This window comes from Protomyctophum bolini (assembly GCF_963924005.1).
Source record: "Protomyctophum bolini genome assembly, chromosome: 7".
NCBI lineage: Eukaryota > Metazoa > Chordata > Actinopteri > Myctophiformes > Myctophidae > Protomyctophum > Protomyctophum bolini.
The window spans coordinates 37,810,166-37,833,530 of record NC_137868.1 but is presented as its reverse complement, the minus strand read 5'-3'; the positions used below and the strand labels follow the sequence as shown (position 1 = coordinate 37,833,530).

The window sequence follows — 23,365 nt, the reverse complement described above, 5'->3', positions numbered from 1 at the left end:
GTGTATGGAAAAAAGCAAGTAGAAGTAGTAGAATTGCAACTCATGTCCTCTTCACTAAAAGACTAGAGGTTAAGATATAATCATTTACTCGTGTATGACTCAGCTCCCCAAATAATTGAATCACTCTTAAAATGTGGAACCACTTAAACCCATTTCATACTTTCACCTATTTTCTAAAATAGCGACATTAGCCAATCTACAAAGTCACTGTGGGCTATTTTTGAAAATGTTTGGTAACACCTGTTCTGACATTCCATACTGTATGTTGATCTGACCTCATCAAACCCTGTACAGTCAAGAGCATGTCCCCGCTACCACCCTTAGATTTCCATATACTGTATGGAGCACCTGTTCTGACATTCCATACTGTATGTTGATCTGACCTCATCAAACCCTGTACACTCAAGACATGCTCCTTATATGGGAAGTACAGAATTCATTCCATGTTGATCTGACCCCCCATGCCAAAGTCTAGTTCCCAAATCCGGGCCATAAGGCTCCTAGCTGGTAGTGGTACTGCTGGTTTTCAATCCTACCAGAACGATATTGATTGACTGATTGAATACTTTATTAACAGCTTGCCAAAAAAGCTCAGAAAGTACTGTTTAATACAAATACAATTCTAAAAAGGATTGTAGGTGATAGACTGCAGCAAAAATGCTTAATGTAGGAAGCCCGACTAACGATTCACCACTATGTGCAAAATCGTACACAAAATTGTGTCCTAAGTGGGCACTGTCTGACGGCAGATCTCGCGAATGTCCTGTGTTTACTGGTGCTATAGATCGTGCAAGAGTCTGTTGCTGGGACAGAGAAAGGTTTATTACAAAGTAGATTTTCTACTGATTTGTCTCTCTGAAAAATGCCATTTTACTGCCAGAATTTTCGAGAAGATTGTGTGGCTGGATTGGGTTGTGGTGACGATTGGGTTAGTTCAGTGAACATCAGGCTAAACTCGCTCAGAAGCTGTGTTCAGGTTCACTCAACCATTGGCATGAATAGACTCCAACCTACTTCCGGTCTCCTAAAGAAGAAACAGGAAGTGAAAGCCAGATAGGATGTCTTTCTTTTTTACATCGGTTCCCTTTTCCAGAAGGTGACATAAACATCTCCTTTTTCGCGTTAGTTTCTTTAAACTTTCTCATAGCTTAATGTGATTGGCACAGCATACGCATATAAAGTAGGAAGGTGTTGTGTGTTTCAAATCTGGAAAAGAGACAGTTATGAGTCTTTTATTGTAATCACCTGGTTTGCTTTTCAGTCTATACAGGGTCTTTTTGGACTTAGATGGAAAACCAACAAAACTAGAGGTTCTATGTGACTGGGGTTGGAAACCACTCAGTGCTCGCTGTTGTCTCTGTTTCCTTACTAGGCGTATACTGTCTCAATGATAGAAAGAAATGCGATTCAACACACAAGATAAAATATGTTACATTAGTTACTGATGACATGCCCTGGCCCTGACTTATTCCAAACTGCTGCTTAACCCTGAAGGTGTTGTTCAGGGCTTGGCCACTTGGTGGCAGCCAATGTTAATGGAATCTGGTGAACACAGCAAGGTCATTCCACACACACATGCATGTTCCAATCCTCCAAGAACAAGTACTACTGGAGTTTCCCCATCTGGGACCTGGCTCTGGCTGGCATATAGCGTGACACCAACACGACGACGGTAAACAATCTACAAAGGAAGTAGGCTATGCCGCCCCGTGCGTCTGTCTCACTATTTCCATAAAGTGGCAAGAACTTGTTTACATTCAAAACAAGACTGGGCTGTTGGACCATCTGTGTATAAATATGTGAGAGCTTATGCGTACGTCTGTGTGTGTGTGTGTGTGTGTGTGTGTGTGTGTGTGTGTGTGTGTGTGTGTGTGTGTGTGTGTGTGTGTGTGTGTGTGTGTGTGTGTGTGTGTGTGTGTGTGTGCGTGTGCGTGCGTGCGTGCATGCGTGCGTGTAGCCTACTTGTGAGGGCCAAATGTCCCCACAAGTGTGAGAAACATTTTCCTGATCCTCACAAGGTTAGTTATTTAGTTAGCATTTAGTACAATTAGTAAAACATTCAGGTTGGGATTATGCATTTAAAGGTCTGGTTTGGGCAGAATGGGCAGAACACAGCCATTAAACACAAATGTAATTGGTCAAACCATGTGACTCCCATTGGAATTGCATTGTGGCGGCCATTAAACACAGACAGAACACAGAAAATGTGTGTATGAGGCCTCAGGGTTACACACCCGTACTGGGCCATTTGGAACCCACTCAGGGACACTTTGAGACCCACTGGTGTGGCAGAGTGTTTCCAGTGAGCCGACAACATGCACAATAGGAGCACCCTGATTCTGTTTGACCAGAATGGAACAGGGCCTTAAATCAGTATAATCGGTAACACCCGTGAAGGAAGTCGGAAGAGGCCCGGAAGTAGGAAGAGTTTTAACCCGTCCACGGGTTAGTTGTAACCAGCTGCGCATGTCGGGAGCGGCGGTGTTGTCGGACTAATGCCTGCCGGACTGTTAGTCTAACAAATGTATGCACCCCCCGGGGGAAAGGGTGCTCACTGTTCACTGTGTGTGTGGGGTCCTTGAGGGAGTTTGGAACCAAATGGACCCTTATGGGTCTGTAACACTGAGAGTGTACAAATGGAACGAAATGGACGGGTCCATTTGATTCCATTTGTACACTCTCGTAAAAAAATTCTCTTATGGGGGGTTCCTGGCATATCTTTTCAAATGGGGGTCCGCAGGCTAATTAGTGTCAATTTGGGGGTAGTTGACATGAAAAAGTTTGGGAAGCACTGCAGTAGTGTATCTTAGTGTGCATAGTACAGTAGTGTACTAGTGTACAGTATGTGAGAACCACTGCAGTAGTGTATCTTAGTGTGCATAGTACAGTAGTGTACTAGTGTACTGCAGTAGTGTATCTTAGTGTGCATAGTACAGTAGTGTACTAGTGTACAGTATGTGAGAACCACTGCAGTAGTGTATCTTAGTGTGCATAGTACAGTAGTGTACTAGTGTACAGTATGTGAGAACCACTGCAGTAGTGTATCTTAGTGTGCATAGTACAGTAGTGTACTAGTGTACAGTATGTGAGAACCACTGCAGTAGTGTATCTTAGTGTGCATAGTACAGTAGTGTACAGTATGTGAGAACCACTACAGTAGTGTATCTTAGTGTGTATAATACAGTAGTGTTTAGTATGTGCATGAAGGGGTCACACATGGATAGTGGCTGCTGGCCACAGCCTGTGGTCTGTTGACAAACTAACCCACTTTCTGTCCCCTGTTCCACTGACCTTCTCACACTCCCTGCGCACGCACGCACGCACGCAGGGAGAAAAGAGCTCATTCTTTTAAACCTGGTGTCGATACTCTGCAATATCCCATACGTTGTCCTGAATTCTATACAGCATTTGTTCTCAAACTGTTTCATGTCAAGGGCTCCCAAATTCATATGTAGAGCCTTTGGCTACAGACCCCCACCTGAAAATATGTTGTGCCAGGGACACCCTGAACAGAGGAATAGTGATAAAGAATCACACTCGTGTGAAGTGAGGGGCGCTAATATATTAAACTCATGTTGATTAGGTGATGCAATGGTGATGTAAAACAAACGGTGCCAACACAAACATTAAACGCCATTAACAATAAAGAGACAATATGACGTAATGAGGCACATTATGACATACATTTTCCCTTCATTGTCAATGGCGTTTACAAAACAAACATTGAACTACAGACAAACATTAAACCTGTGTATAGGAGGGGCTGGCGTCCTCAAAAATATAAATATCTAAATGATTCATAATGTGTCACATTTCCTCAAGATTTGTCAAACATAAAATAACAGATTTACAAGCTCACAATGAATCGTTGTTAGTGTACTGCATACACACACACAACTATAAGTACATACGTACAGTACTGTATGCATACTTGACGTGAAGTAAAAAGTACAATGTTTGCCTCTGAGATGTACAGAGTGGAAGTATAAAATAGCATGAATATCGGAAAATGGAAATACTCAATTAAAGTCAAAGTACTTCGGCGTTGTACATTAGCCTACTTGAGTAAATGTACTTGGCTACTTCCCTCCACTGCTGGCAACACAGAGAGCGCGTTGCCATGCTTGGCTGGCTGCCAGGAGTGGAATACAAAAACAGAGCAAGGACAACTACAGAAGAAAGTGCTAGTTCGTTGCTATGGAGGGCATAGTGTGTCTGCTCTAGTGCTCTTTGACACGATCTCATCACAATAACTGTGACACACACGCACACACACACAAGTTCCCATTAATATGGACCATCAGTACAAACTTGATTTGTATTTGGCCTTTGTATATGGACACTTGTTTTACATCCAAACTTATGAAATATCAGCTTCTGGTGGAACGTATTATGGCCATAACTGTCAACTTATTGTCCTTGTATTTGGAAGTCTGGGCCATGTCCATAAACTTGTGCTCAGGGGTTTGCAATTGGGTGGATTGCTAAAAACAAATGCAAAAAAGCTGGCTAAATACTGTTCTGTCTCAGCTACTATGGGCAGTCTGTCTGTCTGGAGAAGGCGTTGTTTCATTTATCCCTAGGTGGCTTAAAAAACCCAAAACAAACATCCTGTCTAGTAGTATCAAGTATATAGTGTGTCAACAATGTGCTATATATATTTATTTATTTTCTCTTCTTTTCCCTCTGTGTGTTAAGCATGTGCAGCAGCTTGGTTGGACCATATAATGTATAACCTTATTCTGACCAGTGTTTGGGTCTATTCTGTATACGCCACTTGTGCAGATCCAAATAAAATAATTCAAATGTGTGTGTGTGTGTGTGTGTGTGTGTGTGTGTGTGTGTGCACGCGCGCGCGTGCGTGTGTGTGTATGTGTGTGAATTTCCCTATCTGTAATAATAACGCTAGCCTTACCCTCAGGGAGGCTTATCACACGTTCAGCACAAACATCCATCCGTGCCTCTTGTTAATAAATATTCATTGCTGTCAATAGGTAAGGTAAATGTGTTTCTAACATGCATGCGTGAATTGCAAGACCTTCCAGATAATTCTCACAATTTAGAAGGGAGTTCCAGCCTAGCCTATAGCAGGCCAGTCTGGTGCATCTCAGGAGCAGGACAGATAACATGCGAACTAGAAGGCACTGGAGCAGCTCAGACAAACATGGACCTATCCGATTACAACATTTACACATTTCATTCACATGTCGAGGGTGGTTTAATCAACGGAGAGCCCAAAGCAATTCCATTTTCAACCATAGGGGGCGGCGCAAATGCGGAAAACGTTTATTGCAAAAACATGCTTTTTGGGGGATAAATCTGGTTTGCGATAGCCTACGTGCGCTATATAGCGAAACAGGACAATTCCCTCCCAATCAGTAATGTGATCTATTACATCGCATTACCCACACTGTACATCATTTGGTGTTCATATATTCAGAACGGGTAAGGTCTAGTCTAGTACATATAATTGCGGGGGTCCTTGACATGAAAAAGATTGAGCACCACTCGTACACATACGATTCAGAAAACGCTCAGGATTTAGAAGACGTTTTGTAGAATCTGGTCTCAAGTCTTAAAGGGTTATTATATCAAGTTTTGTGCATGGATATGGAATTCACTCCAAGTCCATGTGTAGACTTTATTTTATTTTATGGATTTTAGGACACAATTAAAACACATTCTTATATCGTCCTTAATGGTAAAAAGCTTCAGATGGTTTTACATTACATATCTACTTACTTATTTCATATTTATTTTGCCTTTTGTGTTTTTACGTCATTTCTATGTTTGCGGTGTACAACACCCAACCTGAATCTTTCCCAAATTGTAAGCCAAACTAATTAAAAATCACACCTGAATCTTTCCCAAATTGTAAGACTAACTAATTAAAAATCACACTCAAATCATCATAGCGATCAACCATCAATCAAATCAAATCATATCATCGATCAAACAACCATAGCGATCAAATCATCGCTATATGGGGTGATCAGCCAATCACAAGCAATGTTTGTGTTCACACAAACCCGGAAAGCTGGGCGTATAGCGTGGCATAGGAGTGTTTGTACCACGGAATGTGACGACGTGATTGGCTGAGCACGGAATGTGATGTATGAGTTCTCAAATTCTACTAGTGGGGACAAGTATGGTAAGATGCGCGCGCACACACACACACACACACACACACACACACACACACACACACACACACACACACACACACACACACACACACACACACACACACCATGGTCCATTCATGGGGCTGTGCGACAGTATGACATCATGCTGTTGCACACTACAGCAGCATGGAATGGTTATGACTAAGATAATGTCAAAATAAGTCTTAGAATCTGACTTTTTATTTCACAACATATTCCCCCCCCACTTCCACTGGGATTTATTGGGCGAATGAATGAGTGTGGCAACAGAGTATGTGGTTTGGAACAGAGTAACAGACCCATCTTGTCTCTTCCTGTCATAGTGACAGGAAGAGACATTGTGATGTCCTGCATCAACAATGAAGGGAAAATGTACGTCATAATGTGCCTCATTACGTCATATTGTCTCTTTATTGTTAATGGCGTTTAATGTTTGTGTTGGCACCGTTTGTTTTACATCACCATTACATCACCTAATCAGCGCCCCTCACTTCACACGGGTGTGGTTTGTTTTGGACAACAATTCTTATATGAGACGATTTTAAGATGACCCCATGTTATTCTCCATGGAGAAAAACTTCCATGAACCAGGGGATGAGCGAGTGACGTCAGGACTTCGGCGCTCTATAGCCTCTTGCTTCAACAACAGTATGACATCATGCTGTTGCACACAGAAGCAGATCACTACACCTGTGTGTCAGCATGACTTCATCATGCTGTTGCACATCAATCACTACAGAAGCAGATCACTACACCAGGCGCCTTACATGAAGACACATCCTGCTCCGTCTCTCAGCTCATTCTATCCACCCAGACCTCTTCAGTCTCCCTCCCTCCCTCCCTCCGTCCGTCCGTCCGTCCCTCCGTCCCTCCGTCTGTCTGTCCGTCCGTCCATCCGTCCAGCACCATGACTTTGACAAGGTCATTGCATCCAAAAAGAAAAGGAGCTACAAGGAAAGCAGTGGTGCAGGTTCGTCTAAACACAAAGGATGAGTGCAGAGAGAGAGAGAGAGAGAGAGAGAGAGGGGGGGGGGGGGGTATAGGGGAGATTGAGATAGAGGGAAAGATAGAGAGGGAGCAAGCAATGCAGGGAGGAGGAAGACAGAGTGAAGGAGGAAGAGAGATAAACAAAGAAGAGACCACGGAAAACAGCAGAGGGAGAGAGAGAGAGAGAGAGGTGAACGAGGAAGAGATAGATACAGTACAGAGAAATGGTGATTGCGAGAGGAGAGATGAATGAACGAATGAGATAGAGAGACAGGAAGACAGAGAGAGAGAGAGAGAGAGAGAGAGAGAGAGAGAGAGAGAGAGAGAGAGAGACAGAGTGAGAAAACAGAGATGATTGTAGAGAAGAAGAAAGCTTAGGAACAGAGAGGGGAAGAGATTAGAGGGAGGGAGATGGAAAGAAGATTACAGAGGTAGAAGAAAGAGGTGGTGAGGATGAGGAGGGTGTGATAGGAGGAGAGACAGGAGGAAAAATAGAGAGAGAGAGAGATAGAGATATAGTGATAGAGATAGAGATAGAGATAGAGATAGAGATAGAGATAGAGAGAGAGAGAAGGAATATGACAGAAAAGAGGAGAGAGCAAAACAATAGGGAGAAGAGAGTAAGAGAGGATGGGGAAAGAGAGAGAGAGCTGCCTCTCCTGACCCACATTGATGCTGCCTGCAGCGCATACGACACAAACACACACACACAAACACGCACAAACACGCACGTGCAACAGCCCGTGCAACAGCCCGCGCCGCCGCCACCGCCATAATGAACCTAATCCCCAGGCAGGCAGGCGACCGATGAGGTGACATCACCTTTATAAAACCACGTTTAGCACAGTGGTGGTGGTGCTGGGAAAAGTACTCGCCTGTTTTACTTAAGTAAAAGTATACTGCAATTCAGAAATACTCCGTTATACAAGTAGAAGTCCCGGAATTCAAAATGTACTATAAAGTGCAACAGTATTGGTATCAAAATGTACCAAAAGTAAAAGTACTCATTATGCAGAATGTCCCATTTCACATGTTTTCAAACGTATACAGATCTTTTGAAAATAGCAGATCTACAAGCTACAATCTACAAGCGATTGCGACGCCTTGTGAATAATAATCAAAATCTACGAAGTAACTAGTAACTAAAGTTTTGCAATAATTGTAGTGGAGTAAAAGTACAATATTTGCCCCAGAGATGTAGTGGAGTGGAAATAAAAGTACAGTTCTTGAGTAAATGTACTTAGTTACTTTGTTTCGTCCAGTGTTTCTCAAACTTTGTCATGGCAAGGACCGCAAATTAGGCTGCGGACTAGTGCTGATTTCATGGACTAAAGCCCCAAACCACACCAATGACCCGCCATGCAACTCCTTCCAACCAAACGGTTGCAAGTAGTTGCAGGCAACCACAGTGCCGGCCTCGCGAACTATACGTCTATAGGGAGCCCCAGATGAACAGGACCAGGCCTGTGCGACCATTATCCACAATGGCAGTTGCAAGGAGTTGCATTGGTGTGACTTTAAAACCTTTTTGTTGGTGTTTCAATGCAACTATTTGCATTGGTGTGGTTTGGGCCTTACAATGGGATTCACAAATCCAGGGTTGAACTGAATAGAAATTATAGTTCAGAGTTTTATCTGGCTCCTTTTTTGTCTTTAGATACTGCAGGAGAGTGTAGGTAGAGATACAGCGCTGGACTGGGACCAAATAATTGCACTGGTATTTTATACCTTGACTGCCCCACTTTTTGGACTTAAAGCTGTAGGAAATGCTCCATTAATATAGTTGTTGCAAAGGTATTAATTGATTGCCGTGGTGGGAGTTTTGGTGAATATTAAGTAGTTCCAGTCATTTGGTGGGGGACGGGTGTCACTCTGGGGGCCACTCATTAAAAAATAAATGAATCCACAAAACTAGCGTCATTTGTATTGTTGACCTATTTCTACCATAGAGCAACTTTCGTTCAACTTTTACAGTAAAAAATAATAATAATGAAAAAGTATTCTACAATACTAGAATACTAGATCTACAAGCCCGTAACGTGTGGCACGAAGCCTTAGATCTGCTATTTTCACTACTCTGGGTCCCGCGGGCAGACGTCTGATCTCTCTTTTCGGGTCTCTCTCGACCTGAAAAGTTTGGGAACCACTGGCTATAAATGAGCTGCAGATCTGGGGCTGTCTTCAACCACATGTCCTTACAGAAGGACTCCCTCCCTCCGTTATGTGCCCAGGAGGCAGACCCACACATGCTCACAATGGGAAAGAAAGACACACGCGCACACACGCACGCGCACACACACACACACACACACACACACTCACACACGCACGCGCGCGCACACACCTTGCCTACATTTTTCCACAGATGCCTATTAATATAACACTGAAAGCAACAATATAGGCTACACGCCCTTCATGATGCCACCGAGAACAAAGGAGAGCTTTCACTGCATGAACATCCCGACAGACCGCACAGGACAGGAAAGGGCCTCTTGGACACTCGGTCACTTACAGTTGTACACGCTCCACAGCGGCAAGGGCCTAATGACAAAGTCTTTGGTTTAAAATGTGCCTTGTGTGACCGGAGTGGTGCAATGTGTCATCCCTCTCTCTAGTTCCCTTCACAATACTATTTCAGTCAGACAACTGAATTTAGATAGATATATAGATATATATATTTATTGAGCATAATTGAGCATAGATATAATGAAGCATATAGATTGGCGTCAGGGCTCTGTCCCTATTCATTCCCTGTAAGATTAACATTTTAGTTAAGTTATAAGCCAAATAGAATTACAAGGAATGTATTGAGACCCCGGGGGATCAAACAGAGCCTACAGGTGGATGCTGGGGAGGCGGTGGGGTTTGCAAAGACTTCATGAGCAGCGAGCGAGGCAGGGAGGCAGCAGCAGCGGCGCACGACCGCACAGCAGGAGAGAAGCCAGGAATGAGCTGCTCTGATCAGGTAAAGAGTGCATGGTGTGACTATAGTCTCCTGATCAGGTAAAGAGTGCATGGTGTGACTATAGTCTCCTGATCAGGTACTGTATAGGCGTGCTCACGAGTTGTCTGCCTGAACTAGCTACGTAGGTTGCGCATCATTTAAAGGGATAGTTCGGATTTTTTGAACTTAAGCTGTATGAAATACTTGCCATTAATATAGTGGTTGCAACTGTATTCATTGATTGAGAGTCTCGTGGTGGGAGTTCTGCTCTGGTTTTGGTGAAATATTAAGTAGTTCCGATCATTCTGTGGGGGGCACTGGGGGCCACACAGTAAAATTTAATTAATTCACAAAACTTACTTAATTTAATATTACACCAAAACCAGAACAGAACTCCCACCACGGGACTCTATGTCCATCCCTATGTCTGTATGTCCCTATGTTTAGGGTACCAACAGGGGGCGCTGTTGCACTACTTACTTCAAAATAGTAAAAAAGGCAAAGAAGTTTAGGTATAAGAGGTAAGGCACTGACGAAAATAGGGCCCTAATAGTTTAAACTTTAAGGCCCCACTAGTGGCCCCTAGAGTCTGTGATTCGCCTTACACCCTAGCCAATAGTTTTCAAGATTCAAGAGTATTGTTTGGAACAAAGTGTTGGATGGACAAGTTGCATGGAAATCTGCCCATTCCATTTGGGGATGTCTAGATGAAAGGCCATGGGATCTTCACGCACATGTTCTGTTTACAGCACCTGAAAACCATGGAACAAGCAACCAATATTAAGAGGTATCAACACCCACATGTGCATCCTGAGTGTGCAAAAATACACCCATAAAGGTCCAGTTTTAGAGTTTAACCATATAATCCATTGTCTGGGGTCCCCAGGGGTCTGTACTCTCGTCAACCTTAACCTGAACCCATTGTGAGCTTGTAGATGGGCTATTTTCGCCAAATGTTGTTCCCCTAGGCTTCTGAATGTTTGCCTGACAAATACAGTAGGGATGCTCGGGTTGCATACGTGGCCGGTTAAGATACATACGTGGCCGGTTAAGACTCATACGTGGCCGGTTAAGACTCATACGTGGCCGGTTAAGACTCATACGTGGCCGGTTAAGACACATACGTGGCCGGTTAAGACTCATACGTGGCCGGTTAAGACTCATACGTGGCTGGTTAAGACTCATACGTGGCCGGTTAAGACTCATACGTGGCCGGTTTAGACTCAACCCGTCCGTGGCTTCTGCGTGCGGTTAGGGTTAGGTGTAGGGCAGCGGTTCCCAAAGTGGGGTCCGGGGACCCCCAGGGGTCCTTGAGGGAGTTCTAGGGGGTCCCCCAGCTAAATGATAGTTTGGAACAAAATGGACCCTATGGGTCTGTAACTCTGAGAGTGTACAAATTTGTACACTCTCGAGTGAAATGAACATTTATTTTACAATATAAATTGGGGGTCCCAGAGATATGCCATTAAATGGGGATCCGTAGCCTATTGCATGTCAAACTCTGGGTCCTTGAAATGAAATGGGTTGAGAATCACTGCTAGAGCCATAAAGAAATCTTCTCTTATGGGGGTCCCTGGCATATCTCTTCAAATAGGGGGTCCGCGGGCTAATTAGTGTCAATTCGGGGGTCATTGATATGAAAAGGTTTGGGAACCACTGGGTTAAGACTCATACGTGGCCGGTTTAGACTTTAGGGTTAGGGTGTCGGTCACTGTCGGACTATTGCGTGTCGGACTGTTAGTACGTCGGACCAACGATATGCACCCGCACTTGCCCTGCCGACCTCAGACTAAATGCTGTCAGAGGCTTTCCTCCTCCTGTGACTCCCTGACACGGTCTCCCCCCTGTCATTCCCCCCACTGTCTGCCTCAAAAATACATTCAAACACGAGTGGAATGAAGCCTATATCTCTCTCCTTCAAAACCAAAGACAAGTACGAGGGATGACAGGCAGCGGAAGAGTACAGCAAGAGAGTACAGCAGGAGCCACTTGGAGCATTTTAACCAGCACTCTGCTCACACTCAACTCAACGCCGACTTGAGCGCGGCTCCTTTATAAATAACGCCCACTCAGAAAACCCAGGAATAGGGCGTGTGTTTGTATGTATGTGCGTGCGTGTTCTATGCTGTAGACTCCAAGTAAGAGGTGTCTCCTTCCTGCCATTGGTTCCTCTATAGCTCAGTGGTTCTCAACCTTTTTATACCAAGTACCACCTCAGACAATATTTGGCTCTCTCCAAGTACCACCATAATAACTGATTTTAAAATACGGGAGCATAGACCTGCCCCATCCTATTCAGCTATGCACAGTTTGCACACATGCAGGGGGGAAATGTAATTTATTCTTTGACTGCTTTTGTTCCATTCCTAAGCCAATAAGGCTGCCGTTTCTAATCAGTTAATCAGTTCTCAAAATGTCCATTAACGGTGTGCTGCATGCCATGCTCATTTCAGCACACCAATTGCTTGGTCAGAAGAACTACCTGTAGTAAAATAAATATTTCATTCCACTGTTGTCGTTTTTTGGGGCGACTCCTCTGCGTACCAGAGGGGGGGTTCAAGTACCACCAGTGGTGTACGTATACGTACCACAGGTTGAGAATCACTGCTCTAGGTCTCTCACGCTGGCCCTGCATGTGTCTTGAGTGTAGAGGGTTTCATGGGGTCAGATCAACATACTGTATGGAATGTCAGAACAGGTCAGCTCCATACAGTATAATTATGGAGATCTAAGGGTGCGGTAGCGGGGACATTCTCTGTACAGGGTTTGATGAGCGCCCATAGGTAGGGCCGGGCCTTCATTTCCGGGCCTGTTGAGAACTCTGCACTAATAACTTTGGGGCAGGCCTTTAGCCCGTGGACCCCCCCATTTGAAAATATACACCAAGGACCCCCATAAGAGAAGATTTTTTATTTTTTCATTAAATGGCATTTCTATCTCTGATATGACTTATAAAAGTTAATGTAACTCAGAGAGTGTACAAATGGAACCAAATGGACCCATTAGGGTCCATTTGTACACTCTCTGAGTTACAGACCCATAAGGGTCCATTTGGTTCCTAACTATCATTTAGCTGGGGACCCCCTGGAACTCCCTCAAGGACCCCTAGGGGTCCCCAGACCCCACTTTGGGAACCAGTGGGATAGATCCATGGCGTATGCTAGGAGAGACAGACTCCTATGGTTCCAACACGTCTCCACAACAGACTGCATGGTGGGATAGACCCATGGCATGTGCCAGGAGAGACAGACTCCTATGGTTCCAACACGTCTCCACAACAGACTGCATGGTGGGATAGACCCATGGAGCGCGGTCAAGCCCCCAGAACGGTTGGCCAATGTTGAAGCACTCAGCCCTACTGGTCAAATCTGGGACTGCAGCGTGTATTTAGCACAAGTAAACACCGTGCAGCTGGGGTTTAACATTGAGCGCTTGTTAGCAATTCCGCATTTTGGACACCAAATGTCCATTTGTCCATTGAAATGAATAGCAGGGGGCGGGGCTGTCACTCCTGGTCCGCCCTCTATCCTTTATAACTCTATGCGTGCGGTACGTAGGGGAGACTCCTACGGTTCCAACACGTCTCCAGGACAGACTGCATGCTGGGATAGACCCATGGCGTAAAGGAGAGACTCCTATGGTTCCAACTTAAAGCGCCGTCTCACTGCCTAGCCATACGCTCTATACGCCCGGGATTCAATTACGCTTCTGTCTGTGCAAAAGGATTCTCCTCCTGTTCTTGTGAAAGGCAAAATGATGCAACGTGGATAAAACACGTACAGCCTGCACAACCTTCGCTGAATGAGAAACACTGTCTGTCTATACCCCTCCATAAGGCACGCCAGTTAAGTATGAGGTGGAGGCGCAAGGCTATATATAGCACAAACAAAAACACTATCAGACGAGGCTACTCTGGGCTACGTTATACATACATGATACAGGGTGGGAGGGGGAGGCAGAGGGTGTTGATATACGTGTGTGCGTGTGTGTGTGTGTGTGTGTGTGTGTGTGTGTGTGCGTCTGTGTGTGTGTGTGTGTGTGTGTGTGCGCTCGCACCACAGACCGAACTTCACCCCCATTCCAATACAATCATTCATCCTCCGTACAAGACAGATTCTGTGTAGACTATAGTATACTATAGTACTACAGTATACTATAGTACTATAGTATACTGTAGTACTACAGTATAGTACTACAGTATAGTACTACAGTATACTATAGTACTGTAGTATCACAGTATACTATAGTACTACAGTATACTATAGTACTACAGTATAGTCTCTTCTCAAGTCCAAATTAGTCGCTTTTCCTGCCTGTCCCTTTAAGGGGCGGTCCATCCGTGCGGCAGTAAAGCAGACAAGAACAGGCATAGAGAGAGAGAGAGAGAGACAGAGAGAGACAGAGAGACATATAGAATGAGAGAGAGAGAGTGAGAGAGAGACATGGAATATATGAGAGAGAGAGAGAGAGAGAGAGAGAGAGAGAGAGAGAGCTGAGGCTGTTTGTCTTCACAATGACTCCAGAGTTCTGCATCACTGGCCCAACATAACATCGCTCACACACAACATTACAAGCACAGAGAGAAATGTGCGTGCGCACGCGCACACACACACACACACACACACACACACACAGACACACACGCACAGACACACACGCACAGAGAGAGAGCAGCCATTACCTGTCTGTTCCCTTTTCAACAAGCAAACCTTCCGCACAAATCAAACAGGATTCCTGCTGTTAATCACACTCACTGTCACGCTCGGGCAGATGGGTAGATTGGTATAGGCAGGGGGGAGGGGGGGGGGTGCTTTAGAAATGAGATGATCGCATGAGTGGAGCAGGCAGAGCACAAAATACTCCAACAACTACTATCACACCAATCAGGAGGAAAACAGACACCCTCTCTAGTCCCGGCCAAAGGGGCTAAGAATAGCTCACCAGTCTTTCCACGGGCGCCGTTTGCGAAGCATGTCCACGGCTTCCTCCTGTCTGCTGCCTACGTGTGTGTGTGCGTGTGCGTGCGTGTGAGTGTGAATGAGAGAGTGTGTGTGTGTGTGTGTGTGTGTGTGTGTGTGTGTGAGTGTGTGTGTGTGTGTCAGGGGGACTTGTTTCCGTGGGGTCGCTCTCTCCTGCTGAATCCCCTCCTTTGTGCCGTGGTTCCTCTGCTCTGGTCCTTATTCTGTTGGTCTCCGTCCGGGCTATAAGCAACAACACAAGCAACCCTGCTTAGCCTTCACAGTGCTGCCTGCTTCCCCCTCCTCCGACAACGAGCAGACGCTGGAGGAAGCCCCCCTCTCTGTGTGTGTGTGTGTGTGTGTGTGTGTGTGTGTGTGTGTGTGTGTGTGTGTGTGTCTGCTGCTCTCATGAAGTCTTTGCACCGTGCAACGCTGCTGCTCCAACGTGTTATGCAAGGCCACAGACTGCCAGAGAGCTCACTCTGCCTGCCTGCCTCTCTCTTCCTCCCTCCCCTTTCTCTAGGTTACTCCCTCTCCCTCTCTCTCTCTCTCTCTCTCTCTCTCAGTACTCCACTGGCACACAGCTCCTCCCCCCAAGCCAGTCTCATCAGCCGCATCAGGTATCCATTCAAAAAAACACACACACTTGGCTGCACGCCCAGACTACGCTCACACGGTGGGGAGGGGAGGGGAGGGTGCCGGGCAGGGGACGATGGAGTGATGGAGCGATGAGGGAGGGTGAGGGAAAGAATGAGAGAGAGCTCTGAACGGACAGACATAAATGTGAATAGATGTGATCGTGGATACATTGAGGCACACGCACACTCACAGAGGATTAAATCGTGTGCAACATTTTAACACTCAAATCGACTCTACTATGTCTCTGCTAATTTTCATACGCAGTTAACCAACCATGTACAGTGGACATACAGTACATTCCCTCTGTGTATTCCGCCCTGGAAGCTGGTCCGGTTGCACTAAAGAAGAATATACTGTACCCTCGTGCACGCGTCGTCTTCATGCATGAAACTTTAGTTCAAAGTGATTTACAGCAGCAGCAGGACATACACGTACAGCCAGTGAATCACTTCTCGCAGGAGTCCTACCTCTACCTCTGTTGCTTCCTGCATGCGCTCTCCCCGCGGTCTTTCCTGTCCTGACCCCAGGGATCCATCACCATGTGCAGGCCTGATAAACACCCCGCCTCACCAGCCGCAGGACAAACTCAACGCCAACAGACTGAATCACAAACACAAATCAAAACTCGCTGGTTGTTGTCACGCAACAAAAATGGCCAATCTACAAGCTCACGGCACGTTGCTCTGCGACATGGTGTGAGCTTGTAGATTGGCTATATCAACAATTTTGTTTGGGTGCGACGAAGCACACAACTAATTATTAAATAAGGCTAAACACTTCATGGTTGTCTGGCGGCAGATAACCGGCCAGCGCGCCAACTCCTCAACCAAGGCGGGCAATGCCGGGCATAGAGGCCTCATTCATAGTGTGACAGTGAACATGGCAGAAAATATTGTATAGTAGGCTATACTTATTACTGGACAACATTTGTTGTATATTTTGTACGACTGTGCAGCACATAAGCTGACAGAATAGTAAAACAGCGACGCTTCCGTAGAGGCAGAACTGAAAACAGGTTGCAAACTGTTCCGGGAGAGAGCGCATGTACTGTACTGTACTGTACTGTACTGTACTGTACTGTACTGTACTGTACTGTACGTCTGATGCTTTCCACAGAGACTGATTATCACCTCGTCTGCATCCTACTCATAGAACAGTATCACAACCAACTCATACTCATACGGATCATAAGTAAGCTAAGAACCTTTAGACTTTGCAGTATATGTGTACAGTATATGTACAATCAGCCATATACACCACAGTGAAGTGAACCATGCAGGGAGGGCACCGACCTGCTTGACGGGAGCAGTCTTAGGGGGCTCAGCGTCTTGTTCAAGGACCCTTCAACAACATGCATGGCAGGATGAGCCGGGATGGAGCAGTCAGGGTCAGAACCGTCTGATTCTGCTGGACGCATGGCTCCGTCCAGAGACACTGTCGGGCCTCCTGTGTCAACCGTTTTAGTGTCGGGATATCAGTTATTATCACTGAATCATGTGTCACGGCAATTATTCCGTGAATGAACCACATTTACATGGTACATTACATTCAAACAGTGGTGGAAAGTAACGACGTACATTTAGTACTGTACTTAAGTACAGTTTTGAGGTATTTTTGAGCGGTGCCTAACCACTCCAATGACTGTCTGTACTGCACCGCTCAGTTCACACAGGTGTTCTTTTTTTACTTTACTGGAGCATTTCCAATGTTCAAGACTTTTACGTCTACTATATCATATTGTACTTTTTTCCCCACTACAATTATTTGAAAACTTTAGTTACTTTTTATTATTTTACAAAACATACAGTAACCACTTCAGTCCTATATCCATCTCAGCCAATTGAAAATAGCAGCTTGTAGATCTGCTATTTTCAAAAGATTTTCTTTGAAAACGTGTGAAAACGTGTGAAAACGGTACATCCTGCATAATGAGTACTTACTTTTGGTACTTTAAGTACATTTTGATGCCAATACTTTTGTACTTTTCTTTATATATACGTACATTTTCAATCTCTGCATTCAACCATTCGGGAGCGACCTGCTCAGAGTCAAATGTGATGAAGATCAAGTGTTTCTGATCCTGACACTGGAAGAAGACTGTGTTTCTGATACTGATCCTGACACTGGAAGAAGACTGTGTTTCTGATACTGATCCTGACACTGGAAGAAGACTGTGTTTCTGATACTGATCCTGACACTGGAAGAAGACTAGTGCCTGATGGTCGCAACGCCATGTCGCACAACGATGAAAATATCCCATCTAAAGCTTATAAGCTCTGTGATTATTTTAATTCTATAGGTGTTTTATGTATTTGTGTGTGATTTGACGTCTATTTTGTTTGTGTATAAACCTTTCCTTGACAAAAGAAGCATGTGTGGACTTTTGTTGACTTTGTGAAAAGGAATCTGTAATAATGCTTCACACAATGAACATACAATTTGAAACACAAACAGCCATGGGAATGGTACTGCAGTATACGCGCGCGCGCGCACACACACACACACACACACACACACACACACACACACACACACACACACACACACACACACACACACACACACACACACACACACACACACACACACACACACACACACACACACACACACACACACACACACACACACACACACACACACACACACACACACACACACACACACACACACACACACACACACACACACAGAATTGGTCGTATTATACACAAACAATTTAAGGGTACAATCCACACACAATGCCCTCCAACGAGTACACATTGTACTGTAAAGATAAAAAGAGGTCATGTTTACCTCAAACCTGTGCAAATACAGGCTCACACACACCTCCCACTGTAGGTGCGCAGACAGCGCACGCACACACGCACGCACGCACAGACCTCCCACTATATGCACATTCAGCATTAACTGTCTTATACATCTACGGGGAATTATGGGGAGGGAGAGAGATGTAGGGCAGAGTACACGCATGACCTACTCACCACATGCATGCAAGCATGCACTGTCATGGCACACACACACACACACACACACACACACACACACACGTATGGAGAGAGAGAGGGATGAGGGATGGACAGAAAATCACCTCCGTTAGATGGTATTCCCCCAGCTATGAGAACCTGAGAAAACCATTAGCGGCGTGCATGCCGTGCATGCGTGCCGCTCCACTACTGTGACTCAGTCTTATATGGAGCTGCAAAGGCAATGAACACCTTTGAAACTACATGATCCCCATCAAGATAATGGAAAGACCATGACCAGACAGACAGACAGACAGACAGACAGACAGACAGACAGACAGACAGACAGACAGACAGACAGACAGACAGACAGACAGACAGACAGACAAATGAACATGTGCAAAGTGCACTCACTCTGTTCAAGTTTGCAGCTGCTGCCAGTTGTGCTTGAAGTTTGTATTAGGAGAGATCATTACAGAACAACCTGAAAGAAGGGGGATCATTACAGATCCTGAAAGCAGATGGGGGGGGGGGGGGGGGGGGTTTGGGGGTTGAAGCTGACCTAGTTGCAGGCGTGTTTCTTTATTCTGAGCACGGATACAACCGTACACTACGATCCGTACATTCCACGAGAGCTGCACACACACACACACACACACACACACACACACACACACACACACACACACACACACACACACACACACACACACACACACACACACACACACACACACACACACACACACACACACACACACACACACACACACACACACACACACACACACACACACACACACAATGAGAGGGAGTGTTCAGAGGAAAACTTGCATGGCCACAATAAAGCCTGAGTCATACTTTGTTGTACGGCCGTGTCGCTCCTCAAAAATAGCCGACCTACAAGCCCATGGGATTGAATTACACAATTGTTCCTTACTGTCCTAGCTTCTTGCAGTTTTCTAATGTGATGCTTTGTTGCGGTCCTGTCAATGTGAACCTTTCAGTTTCAGTAATATATATATTTTTAAATGTATCATTATCAGACCTCATGTGGGGATTATTAAGGCTAGGAAATGTTTAATATGATGATGATGGTGGTTATTTGCAGAAGACATATTTTTTTCCCTCTCTACAGCTTGTAGGTGTGCTATTTCTTCTTGGTGGGACACCGCCGTGGCACTGTGTGATGGAGCAGACATTAAGATCCCTTTGTGTGCCATGATCTAACAAGCTTTATAGGGCCTCTGCTCATGATCTAACAAGCTTTATAGGGCCTCTGCTCATGATCTAACAAGCTTTATACTAGGCCTCTGCTCATGATCTAACAAGCTTTAATATAGGGCCTCTGCTCATGATCTAACAAGCTTTATACTAGGCCTCTGCTCATGATCTAACAAGCTTTAATATAGGGCCTCTGCTCATGATCTAACAAGCTTTATAGGGCCTCTCTGCTCATGATCTAACAAGCTTTATACTAGGCCTCTGCTCATGATCTAACAAGCTTTATACTAGGCCTCTGCTCATGATCTAACAAGCTTTATACTAGGCCTCTGCTCATGATCTAACAAGCTTTATACTAGGCCTCTGCTCATAATCTAACAAGCTTTATACTAGGCCTCTGCTCATGATCTAACAAGCTTTAATATAGGGCCTCTGCTCATGATCTAACAAGCTTTATACTAGGCCTCTGCTCATGATCTAACAAGCTTTAATATAGGGCCTCTGCTCATGATCTAACAAGCTTTATACTAGGCCTCTGCTCATGATCTAACAAGCTTTATAGGGCCTCTGCTCACTAACAACTGAGTTTGGACTTTCTTTCCAGCCAGTGGAAAGAGTAATGCCATATATGTAGGGCTAGGGCTTACATGTGTCCAGTCAGTGAATACCACAAACAACTAACACTAACAGCATCAATGGCACTAACACTATAATAGTTTTAGCAGTGGTATAGTGTAGCAGTAGTAGTAGTAATAGTAGTAGTATAGAATAAAATTCGAAAACAGCGGAAAACACTGACGTCACCAAATTTGGGGCGACGCGCCTCTGCACTGTTATTGGTTAGCGAAATACAAGTTGACTCCCACTTCCTATGCCAGATTTTCCAATGTGTACCGAATCGGTATCGGCAGATATGAGCCTGCAAATAATCTCAGATTGGATCTTTTGAAAAGTACAAGCTCACAAACACAATGCATCACATAATCACATTATGTGAGCTTGTAGATCGGCTATTTTCAAATGGCCGAAATGTATATAGCGATGAAGTGGTTAACCCAGCACCTGCCAAAGGACGAGCGATCTGCTCCTCACATGATGGTTGCATTGCAAACATCATGAAGCATTCAGTAGGCTCTGTGCACAGCAGCCATGTTGGAAGGAAACTGGGCCTCTTCCTTTAATACTTCCTTCACAGGTCTTAGCAATTATAATAACTAGTCCAGACTCCATACCCGTGCCGGATTTAAGAACAGACAAACTAACACACGCGTAGGAACGTGAGGCGGCTGTATGCCTCACAGTACTCTGAACTGTACTGTACTGTACTGTACCCTGTAGTATCTCTCTCCGCACCCCTCTCGCTCTCTCTGCCACCTATATTGGCGATGTGGCACAGCCGTTATGCGATGCTCAGCCGATCACAGTGTAGAATGCGTCTGAAGAGGACGCATTCTAAAGACGCAATCTCTAGAATTAGTAGTTAGATTAAGGTTTCATTTAGTGTCAATCTCACAGCCAAGTCTGCATTCAATCATTCACTGCCAGCCAATTCAATACCTTACATGAAACAGAAATACGGTAAACAAATTATAATACAAGCCATCCACAGAAGACCAACATTTCCATACTATAAATATTATTCACAGCTTAAACAATTATCATCATAACAATTACGGTAACCATAACAACATCAATAACAAATACTCAGAAGGACCATGGTCCGTAACAAGCACACTGGTTGTCAAAGTTTAATTTCAAGGACCCCCATAACTCGGGGAGTACAAATGGAACCAAATGCACACTCAGTGTGTTAAACAAGCCCACCTAAGGGACCAGAACCATGGGGGTATGCTAGCCCTGGTCCAGTGCGTCAGCAAGTCTTGCACTGACACACTGTACCAGGGCTAGAGCGTATACCTGCCACACTTTGAGACCACTGGCTTTAATAGTGTCTAACCCTAACCCCAACCTTTTCATACAAATGTATTTCATCCCATTTGAAATTTCCTTTGTTTTTTAATGTGCAAATAAACTAAACTAAAACTAAACTCAGTGAGCACAACATGCACAATATCAGCACCCTGACTCTGCTTGACCAGAGCCTTAATAATTTGTATAATTAGTAAAACGTGTGAATTTCTTTCCAGTAGCCTATAGCTGTTCTGCATAGAGCCTATAGTACTAGTATAGTTGTAGTAGCTAGTGGTGGTGGGGGTGGTGGTAGTAGTAGTAGTGGTGGTGGTAGTGTATGTGTATTGGTAATTTGGTAGTACTTAGTAGTAATAGTAATACTGGTAGAAGCAGCCAATTAGTAGTGATATTAGTAGCAGTAGCACTATAGTAGTAATAGTAGAGTAGAAGAGCTGGGTATGGTTTTCTATTTAAAGACATATAGATACAGTTGTCTCCATGCAGATCCAGTAAGCTAGCTCTCTCTCCCTCGCTCTCTCTCTCTCTCTCTCTCTGTGTCTTCAGCTCAGAACATGGTGAAAGCCCAGGAGGGCTCAGCCTGCTGCAGGTTATGTAACATGACCTTTGCCATGCTGTCAAACACAAACAAGTTTCAATTTAATTTTCAATTCCCCGGCAAGAATTCTATAGCTACAACCCCTGAACCCTCTCAGCCACTTAAATGTAAACAAAACAGCTATAGCCGCTCAGCCCGCTCTACTCACACCACCAGACCCACACAAACATTATGACGCACATGGAACCTTGAAACGGGTTGTAAGACAGGAGTTCCAGCAGCAGCAAACATTACAAAGGGTGTGGTGTGGAAAAATCATTAACATAGCTGGGATACCTTGAAATTAGCTGGTGTCTGGTGAATAGGAATCCAAGCATCATGTCTGTCTCTCTCGGTTGCTGCACATGTATTCTGTCAAGACTATAGCAGGCCACTTGTTAGTAACACAGCAGACATGCCCAGACATGTAGCATAGATGCAGAAATACACAAGGCAGAGGCAGCGTGCATGATGTAAACAGTGTGTGACGCACGCACACGCACGTACACACGTACACACCCCTATATGCTCCATAAAGTATAGGGTTTGTAAATTGAAATTCACGTTCATTATCTCTTATTTTAAATGGGTTAACATTAGAGCACACTTTTTTTTGTACAGGACAGGTTTCGGCTTGTCACGAGACTTACAGTTAATTGGTCTACATATGAACATAACATTATACGTTTTAAGTTATGCGTGCCGATGATGTCATAGCCTATGACAAAAACGCTGCATTTTCAACTGAGGAAAAAACGTGTTCAAAATACATTATTATTTTTGTCACTTTAATTTAAGTCACTTATTCTAATGGTAGCCTACACACCTGCACCGTGCAGCCTGGAGAAACATGAAACAGATAAAAGAGTAGAGTTGTGCGAGCAAAGCCAGCGGGAAATACTCTGCATTAGTAATAAGGAGGAGTGCGAGAGGCGTGCGGGTGACAGGGCTACTGAAAAGAGGACTGCTGCTTTTCA

The 23,365-nt window shown here is 44.7% G+C and overlaps 1 protein-coding gene across 3 annotated transcripts in view; it reads right to left on the bottom strand.

Annotated features, from left to right (window-relative positions):
* The window catches only part of LOC308318398 (ataxin-1-like), a 28,574-nt gene extending 13,080 nt beyond the window's left edge, over window positions 1–15,494 (bottom strand). For all 3 annotated transcript variants that reach the window (XM_080767934.1, XM_080767935.1, XM_080767936.1), the window contains exon 1: window positions 15,037–15,494. The gene's annotated coding sequence lies outside the window, so the exon portion shown is untranslated. The remainder of the gene's footprint in view (window positions 1–15,036) is intronic.
* Between the last annotated feature and the right edge of the window lie 7,871 nt (window positions 15,495–23,365).